At 41.4% G+C, this 9,853-nt stretch overlaps 1 pseudogene; it reads left to right on the top strand.

Annotated features, from left to right (window-relative positions):
* Positions 1-421: 421 nt before the first annotated feature.
* The window catches only part of LOC114068858, a 28,770-nt pseudogene continuing 19,338 nt past the window's right edge, over positions 422-9,853 (top strand).

Genomic DNA, 9,853 nt, shown 5'->3' with positions numbered 1-9,853 from the left:
AAAGGTGGTAAAAATAAAAAGTTGGAGATGAAGTGGTATTATCAAAGTTGTGTGACAAGAAGATACTAAGAGATGTCATGAAAGTGATGGAGTCGTTAGTAAGATTTTTGAAGAAACAAGGGAGATGTGCATTAAAAAAAGGATTGACAAGGCAGGAGCAGATAATATTGTATTTCAGAAGATTAGAAACTAATGTGTTTTACATGGAAAGTTGAAAGGTAAAGATAAGTTTACTTATTTATCTGTTAACTGGTTTTGATTTGTGGTTTTTGGTTGTTTTTTTTTAATTTATTTTATTTTTCCTGAGAGATGACCTACAGAAATTTATATAACTCTATCCTTTTCCCCCTAATCTTGTACTTGCTTATATGAAATATTCTTTTGTTGCAGGTTTGTTAAGTATAGAAAAACAGTCTTGAAAATGTTGTCCAGACTCTTCCAAATGCATGGTCTTTTTGTAGCCTCTCATCCATGGGAAGTCATTGTAGGAACAGTGACTCTCACTATCTGTATAATGTCCATGAAGATGTTTACTGGGAATGATAAGATATGTGGCTGGAATTATGAGTGCCCCAAACTTGAAAGAGTAAGGATTTAAATTCATGTTATAGTACTTACTGTAATCTGCAAATGCAGGGTTTTCTGTAGAATAAGATAAGGTTGTGATGAATTAGGAGGAAAGTAGTTACATAGAAACTTCTTTATTTCCTCCTTTTCCCATGCTGGATATTAGAGCTAGATGCAAGCAGTGATGAACCTACAGAATGTTTTAATTAAGCCTAACTTGCAGTGCCATGGTATTGAGTGAACAAGCATTTAATATTCATATTTTTTGCAATATTTTAATCTTTTAAAGACAGACTAGCAGTGATACTTATTTTATTCCAAAGGTTCTGTGGTGGGTTGACCCTGGTTGGATGTCAGGTGCCCAGTAAAGCTGTTCTGTCACTCCCCCTCTTCAACTGGACAGGGGAGAGAAAATATAATGAAAGATTCATGGACTGAGATAAGGACAGGGAGAGATCACTCACCAATTACCATCACAGGCAAAACAGTCAGGGAAATCGATTTATTACCAATCTAATCACAGTAGGGTAATGAGAAATAAACCCAAATCTTAAAACACCTTCCCCCCACCCCTCTCTTCTTTCTGGGCTCAACTGAACTCCCAATTACTCTACCTCTTCCCTGTGAGCAGCACAGGGAGATGAAGAATGTGGGTTGCATTCAGTTCATCACACATTGTCTCTGCTGCTCATTTCTCCTCACACTCTTCCCCTGCTCCAGCATGGGGTCCCTCCCACAGGAGACATTCCTCCACAAACTTCTTCAGGGTGTGTCCTTGCCATGGGTTACAGTTCTTCACAAACTGCTCCAGCATGGGTTGCACGTGGTGTCACAAGTCCTGCCAGCAAACCTGCTCCAGTGTGGGTCCACAGGTCTTGCTAGCAGCCTGCTCCAGTGCAGGCTTCCCATGGGGTCACAGCCTCCTTTGGGCACATCCACCTGCTCTGTTGTGGGGTCCTTCATGTGCTGCAGGTGGATCTCTGTTCCACCTTTAACCTCCATGGGCTGCAGGGGGACAGCCTGCTTCACCATGGTCTTCATCACAGGCTGCAGGACAACCTCCAGTCCAGCGCCTGCCTGGAGCACCTCCTCCTCTGCCTTCTTCGCTGACTTTGGTGTCTGCAGTTTCTCTCACATATTCTCACTCCTCTCTTTTCCGGCTGCTGGTGTGTGTCCCCCTGCCCATCCCCTGCTTCTTAAATGCATTATCACAGAGATGCTCCCACCATTGCTGATTGCCTCAGCCTTTGCCAGCAGCAGGTCCATCTTGGAGCTGGCTGGCATTGGCTCTGCTGGACATAGGGAAAGCTTCCAGCAGCTTCTTACAGAAGCCATCCCTGTAGCTTTCCCCCACCCCAGCTACCAAAACCTTGCCATGCAGACCCCATACACCTTCAGTTTTAGTGCAGATTCACAATGGATTTTTTTTGTTTGTTACTCAAATTTAAAAACAGGTCACTACTTAATGTAAAAGCTAACTAAATAACTTTGTATTTCAAACAGGATGTTCTGATCAGTGACATCATCATCCTGACAATCACACACTGTATAGCTATCTTTTATATGTATTTTCAGTTTCAGAACTTGAGGCAGCTTGGGTCAAAATACACTTTAGATACTGTATCTGATTTTTAAATTTTTATTTATTTGCTGTGTGCATTTTAACTGTTTGGTAACATATAAATTGATAATAAATGTAAGAGTTTTAACACGTACAGAACAGGGTTATTTTAATTCTTTGCTAGATAGCACTGTAAATGTTCTGTATAGATCTTCAATTCCTTTTTTATGAGAGATTTTATAGGATTATATAAACATTGGAAAAGTGGTTATTGAAATAATTGTTTATTGTGTGAAACTCTAAAAATATAGAGCTAGGCCAACTTTCCTTTTTGCTGGTTACTGAGATTTGTGACTTTGATTTCTCACAGTCTTACTTTGCATGCAGTATAAATTGTAGATTTAAATATCTGTATAAAAAGAGAGATGAGAATTGGCATTTGTTTGCATCAGAATTGATCTAAAGGCATAGCATTTCATTCTTCCTTTTTTCTTCTTGTCTTTATTTTCAAATATATATAAAAAAGAATTTTCCAATTTATTTTTTTAAGGGTATTACTGGTCTCTTCACAGTTTTCTCAAGTTTTGTTTTTACTATAGCGGTAATTCACTTCTTCTTGGATAAAGAATTGACAGGTTTAAAGTAAATAATGAATTGTTTTCTGGATTTCTTTCTTCATTTTTTTCCCTTTATAGTAAACCCTGAATTTTACTCTTAACATATGCCTCTCTTCTTTTTTTTTTTTTTTTTTTTTTTTTTTTTTTTTTTTTTTTTTTTTTTTTTTTTTTTTTTTTTTTTTTTTTTTTTTTTTTTTTTTTTTTTTTTTTTTTTTTTTTTTTTTTTTTTTTTTTTTTTTTTTTTTTTTTTTTTTTTTTTTTTTTTTTTTTTTTTTTTTTTTTTTTTCAGTGAAGCTTTACTGCTCTTCCTGATTCTGATTGATCTTTCAGGAATAAGTGCATTAGCAAAATTTGCACTCAGTTCCAACTCACAGGTCAGGGGGTTTTGGTTCCGTTTTTGTTTTTGTTTTTGTTTTTTTTTTGCATGTTTGACTGATTTTTACAATGGAGCTTTTAAATTTAATATTCAAAGATGAATAATCCATGTGGAGAGACATACAGGTGAATACTGTGTTGGTGATATATAAAAAGGAACAGAGGATCAGATTTAAGTAATGTTCTATATTTTGTATTGTCTTTAACTCAAATCAGTGTTCAAATGAATAATAACACTGTAAAATTAGTGTGCATAATCATGTGATCCAAGTTAACTTTATGTATGAGGACTTTATAGGTTTAGAACTATAAACAGCAGTGCTTATAGCTCTATTAAGGAGGCTAGAAAACCGACACCTAAGTCTTCCATTTACTGATAGAAAAAAAAATCAATTTGTAGGGCTCAGGAGCAGTATATAAATAACCATGCTAATATAGAATAACTTCCATACTTTCTAGACAAAAATAGTAGCAGAACAAATACGGCATATGTGTAGCTAGAACATATTAATGCTCTAATGCAATTAACACAACACAGCACTGCACCAAGGATAAACAATATATCTTGCCCATCATATATTTGGTCATTTCCTAATATTGTAAGTTCTGAAAACATATAATCATCGGATCAGATGGATTGGAAAGGACCTCTGAGATCACCAAGTCCAACCCTTGATCCAACACCAACATGGTTACTAGATGTGGTGGTTTTAATCCAGGCCTTCCTTGATGATCAGGTTGTAACTAAGGAAGGGGCAGTGTTCCCAGTATTCCATACAATTTTTACGTAAATCGTGGTATAAATAAGAAGGGAGGAGAGGCCTTCATTCTTCTTCTCTTCCGGCGAGGTTCAGGAACAGTGGGTCCCTGCGTTGGTCTCGCTTATCTAAGGCTGAGGCCTGCAGCATCCACTGGCCTGCCACGTGGAGGCTTGGAGAGTGCTGACCGTGTCTGCCAATCCTGCTTTCTAAGGGATGTGGTGAGATTTGTTTTACTAGTTATTTTACTAGTTCTCGGGTTTGATTGTGCATATCTATTCGGTGTCCCTTTTTGTTTCCTTTTGTCCCTTTTTCCCCTTTCCCTATCCCTTCGGGGAGTGTTTGGATTCCTGTTTGCTGTGTACATAGCATCTTAACTGTAATATACATAAAATATATATTTTATATAACTAACTTGATATTTTCGGGTTCTTCAATTTGCATAGTTTTTTTCCTTTGCCCTGGGGGAAGTAGGAAGGGAGAAGAGAGGGGCTGCTACTGGGGGGTTGGGCATTTGGCAGGGAGCCAAGTCTGAACCATCACACTAGACCATGGCTCTAAGTACCACATCCAGTCTCATCTTAAAAACCTCCAGGGAGGGTGAATCCACTACCTCTCTGGGCAGGCCATTCCAATGTCTGATTACTCCCTCCGTAAAAAAATTCTTCCTAATATCCAACCTAAACCTCCCCTGGCACAGCTTAAGACCGTGCCTTCTTGTCCTACTGCTGATTGCCTGGGAGAAGAGACTGACGCCCACCCAGCTACAACCTCCTTTCAGGTAGTTGTAGAAAGTGATGAGGTTTCCCCATGAGCCTCCTCTTCTCCAGGTTAAACAACCCCAGCTCCCTCAGCCTCTCCTCATAGGACTTGTGCTCAAGTCCCTTCACCAGCCTCATTGCTATTCTCTGGATCTGCTCCAGCACCTCATTATCCTTCCTGAAATGAGGGGCCCAGCACTGGACACAGTACTCCGGGTGTGACCTCATCAGCACTGAGTACAGGGGAAGAATCACTTCCCTGGTCCTGATGACCACACTATTCCTGATACAGACCAGGATGCCATTGGCTTTCTTGGCCACCTGGGCACACTGCTGGTGCATGTTCAGCTTCCTGTCAATCCAAACTCCCAGATTCCTTTCCGCCTGGCTGCTCTCCAGCCACTCTGTCCCCAGCCTGTAGCGCTGCAGGGGGTTGTTGTGGCCAAAGTGCAGGACCCAGCACTTGGCCTTGTTGAACTTCATCCCCTTGGAATCAGCCCAACTCTCTGGCCTATCCAGGTCCCTCTGCAGAGCCCTCCTGCCTTCCAGCAGATCAAAACTCCCCCCCAGATTGGTGTCATCTGCAAATTTGCTAATGATGGACACAATCCCCTCATCCAGATCATCGATAAAGATATTAAACAGAACTGGACCCAACACTGATCCCTGGGGGACATCACTAGTGACTGGCCACCAGCTGGATGCAGCACCATTCACCACCACTCTCTGGGCCCAGCCATCCAGACAGTTCTTAACCCAGCAGAGAGTGCACCTGTTCAAGCCACAGGCTGCCAACTTTTTCAGAAGTATGCTATGGAAGATGGTGTCAAAGGCTTTGCTGAAGTCCATGTAGACCACAACCACAGCCTTCGCCTCGTCCACCAGGTGGGTCACCTGATCATAAAAGGAAATCAGGTTGGTCAGACAGGACCTGCCTCTCCTAAACCCATGCTGGTTGTGTCTGATCCCTTGTCCATCCTGTAGGTGCCGTGTGATTGCACTCAGGATGATCTGCTCCATAACCTTGCCCAGCACTGAGGTCAGGCTGACAGATCTGTAGTTTCCCGGCTCCTCCTTGCAGCCCTTTTTGTGGATCGGCGTTACATTCGCCAACTTCCAGTGGTCTGAGACCTCCCCAGAGAGCCAGGACTGTTGGTAAAAGATGAAGAGCGCCTTGAGAAGCTCTTCTACCAGCTCCCTTATCACCCTAGGATGGATTCCATCTGGTCCCATAGACTTGTGAGGATCCAAGTGGCTCAGCAGGTCACTGTTTCCTCCTTGATTACAGGGGAGCTATTTGGCTTCCTGTCTCTGTCTACCAGCTCTGGAGGCCAGTTGTCCTGTCGTGGGTTTGCTCTGGGTCAATTTCCTCTCACCCCCCACACAATTGCTATAAGTTGAGAGAAGGTTAATGCAGACAGAAGAGATCTGATTGGGGAGAATGATATTAAAATTTATTACTAGCAAGATAAAAACTAAAGAACTATATATACAACATTTCTATTTAGGCAAAAGTACTATGTATTTATAGAAATACCCATCCTCCCTTGTATCAGTCCAGGAGGAGAAGCAGTCTCTGTTCTATTTCCAGAGCTACAGGTCTTTCAAATAACTTTGCAACACTCAAAAGTTCTTCTTCTATTATCTCTAGGATGAAAATTCCGATTCTTTGCAGTTTGGACTGTTTCTCTTTCTCTCTCTTTTCTATGTCGACCTCAGGGCTGGGCTTACCCACTCCTGGGCTAAGACTAGAGGCTGCGGGGTTACCCAGGCCCTGTGGGGATCTTCCATGGACTGCAAGGGGACACTTGCCTACCATGGATCTTCACTACAGGCTCACAAGGGATAATGGCTTTTGAGTCCACCCCTGTTTCCTGTGGGGTCTCTGCTCACGAGAGATAATCCTTGATAGACCTCTCTAGAGTGAGTTTACCTTCAGGCAACAGTTCTTCCATTCTCTGCTGTCCCTTAGGGTCACAAATTCAGCAGCACCAGCATGGATTCCTCACTGAGATCACAAGATCCTACCCGGGCTGTCTCACTCCAGTGTAGGTCTGTCTCTCCATGGGCCACAGGTCTCCAGCAGGAATCTGTTTCATTCTAGGCCTTCCCATATAGTCACACCTACTTCATGCACTCTGCTTCAGTGTGAGCTACTTTATGAGCTGCAGAGGGGGGTTTCCGCTCCCCAACAATCTTCTACAGGTGGTAGGGATTTTTATTTTTCAGTCTTTTCCCTGCTAAAGGGAGAGACAGAGAGAGGGAGGGGGAAAAGGAGCCCCCCCATTCAGCTTTTCTCCTCTCTCCTCTAGCTGCCAGCTTTGACCTCGAAGGCTGTGCTATCTCTCTGCCTGAAATTCTTTCTTCAGTAGTCTTGTCCCAGTTCTTTTCTAAAGATTTTTTTTCTCCACTCTGTTACAAGAGAGAAGGGGGCCCTGGCCCCCCTTGCCTGGGCCAGACTCAGCCTGGGGTGGGGGGGCTCACCCCCGGGCCCTACAGGGCCAGCTGCTATGCTGGCTCCTCCATTTTCCTTCTGCGTCACAACCTTCTCTTCCGTTTTCTTAAATATGTAATTGGCAGAGGCATTACTAAAACTTTTGATTGTTTTTTTCTTCAGAAATCCACCTGGAAAAAACTATTTTCAGCCCGGGGGGGGGGCTGGTTGGTTGGCAGATCCGTGACAACAACCTGTCTTACTGTTGAAAACTGAGGCAAAGGAGGTTATAAGTACCTCAGCCTTTTCCTCATCTTTGGTGGCTATGTTCCCCCCCATGTCCAGCAAAGAATGGAGGTTCTCCTTGCCCCTTCTTTTGCTGTTGATGTATTTGTAGAAGCACTTCTTGTTATCCCTAACAGACGTTATAAATTATAAAAGTATTTTTAGTGAAAATAATTTTTACCTACAAAATACTGTACATGAAAATTGAGCATAATGATTGTGACAAAATACAATGTAACATACAGTAATATGCTAATATACTGTATATATGAGTATACTGTATATTTTCTATGTATGCAATATTATAGTGTATTGTATATTATTATATAAGAATTATGAGTACTGACATTTTTATTAATTTTCAAAGAAAGTATTTCACAAATAAGTTTTCACCACAGCTTCTCTCCATCTCCCCCCCAAACCAACAACAGCAAAGCAACACTTTTGGGTTTTCCATGCATGGCTTCATGAGGAAATCTCTTTCTCACCAGGGGAAAGTTTTAACGTTTTTTATGTCCTCTTTTTCTGACAACTGAGTCTAGAGAGTTAAATAATTTTAAAAAATAATAATAAAATTTAGGGTACAGATATGTGGTTGCAAGAACTTTTGAGATGCCATGATATAAATGGCTTCTATAAAGTGTGTAAGTTCTGTTCTTCCCAGTGTACTTTAATTAAAATCTATGCCCATCAGTGTTGTACAAGTTTAGAATACTGATGAACCAAAGGTGGAGGAGACTTTGAAAATTAAGTAATCTCACTGTGTAAATAAATCCTGTCAAAGTATACCTTGTGGGAAATGAAGCAAGTAAAGAATGTATTATAATAGTTCATTTTTAGCATCTGTTTTCTAAGGCCTTATCACCATAATACTCAATTTACTAATCATGTCATGCACTCCCTTACTTTGATTTTTGTCTTTATGCTAATGTACAGAAATTTTTATTTTTAGTATGCAGCAAGAGAAAATATTTCACGTAGAATGGCAATTTTAGGCCCTACGTTTACACTGGATGCATTTGTGGAATGCCTTGTGATTGGTGTTGGTACTGTGTCAGGTGAGACCTTGTCTCATTCCCATTGTTCCTATTAACACCTTAAAGGAGCTCCTAAAATTTTCTCTTGGACATTCTTAAAAGTTAATGACACTTTCAGTACATGCACACCTATTTCTTCTAAAACTAGTGTTTCTAAAAATTACTACAGGTGAAGGAAAGTTATTCTAGATCAATAAAATACAAAAAATCTTTCCATGTTTCCCCCCAGTCTTTTGATCTTCATCAGTTCTGTGTGCAGTAGCAATCATCTTTCCTTAAAAAGAGGACAGTTAAATGTAATAAACAAAGGAATTCCATGTGCAAATAACTAATTTCGTTGTAAAATAATTTGCATTTACATAGTAAGTACTAAAGTAAGGGTTTTGTTTGTTTGGTCTGTTTGATTTTGTTTGTGTTTTTGTTTTTTTTTTGGTTTTTTTTAAACTGTCTTGCATCTTTCAGAGCATTTACTTTTTGAATTATTTTGGACCTTTGGGGGGAGGAGGGAAATGTGTGTTAATAAGCTGTTTTCCTGTTTACATCTAGGGGAAAAAAAACCTTGTTTCGGTGTAGCATGTAGTTGTGGTTTTGGTTTGGTTATTTTTAGTTTTTTTAATGATTTATACTGTTAGCTCTTTCATCTTTATTAAGGGGGTTCTGTAATGTGTGTGCTACATGGCATATTGACTTTTTTTGGATACCAGATGTATATACTGTTCTCAGTTTAATGAGACTGAAGTGTTTTGCTAAGGAGGATGAGGAAGACCAAACTCCTCCCTTTCAGCAGTTGTAAATCCAAAATTAAGAGGCTCCAATTGAGGAAGTGTGGAGAAAGAAAAGATAACAACCCTTTATTAAAGGATATATGTGTATTGTCAGAACAACAAAAGAACACAAAAACAATTAAACAAAAATCCTGTACCCAAAAGTCCCCTCCAAGAAAAAAAATTCAGTACTTTCCACCTTTTGGTGCAATTGTAAACACGATCAGGAGGGGGTGCTGTCAGATCTCTGGAGGAGCAGAGCCTGCAGTTGCTCTGTGTTGGCTGGCAGGGGCACTGTTTGGCTCTGGCAGTAGCAGCGGGGGGGGGGGGGGGGGGGGGGGGGGGGGGGGGGGGGGGGGGGGGGGGGGGGGGGGGGGGGGGGGGGGGGGGGGGGGGGGGCTCCAGTGCGCAGGAGAAGACAAAAATGGAGATCTCCCCCCCCACACCAAGAAGGGGAAGGGGAAAAAGGGGTTCTTCCTGTGAACTCATGCTGTTGGCAGCTGACTGCGCGTGGGGGGGGCTGTGCCCACGCAGTCAGGCCCAGGGCGCATTTTGTGTAGGAAACGGGCACACACACACACAATATGTGACCCACAAAATGGCAGTTTATTACTCAAGAAGACAGCTTATATGCAGGGAAATACAGAAGGTTCTGGTGAAAGGGTGGGTTCTTGCCAGGGACAACGAATCCCAT

The sequence above is a fragment of the Empidonax traillii genome, unplaced genomic scaffold (genome assembly GCF_003031625.1).
Source record: "Empidonax traillii isolate 1590-97213 ecotype Southwest subspecies unplaced genomic scaffold, ASM303162v1 scaffold1135:size174554, whole genome shotgun sequence".
Lineage (NCBI taxonomy): Eukaryota > Metazoa > Chordata > Aves > Passeriformes > Tyrannidae > Empidonax > Empidonax traillii.
Note: the sequence above shows the minus strand (reverse complement) of the source record. Positions and strands in the feature narration are given on the sequence as shown.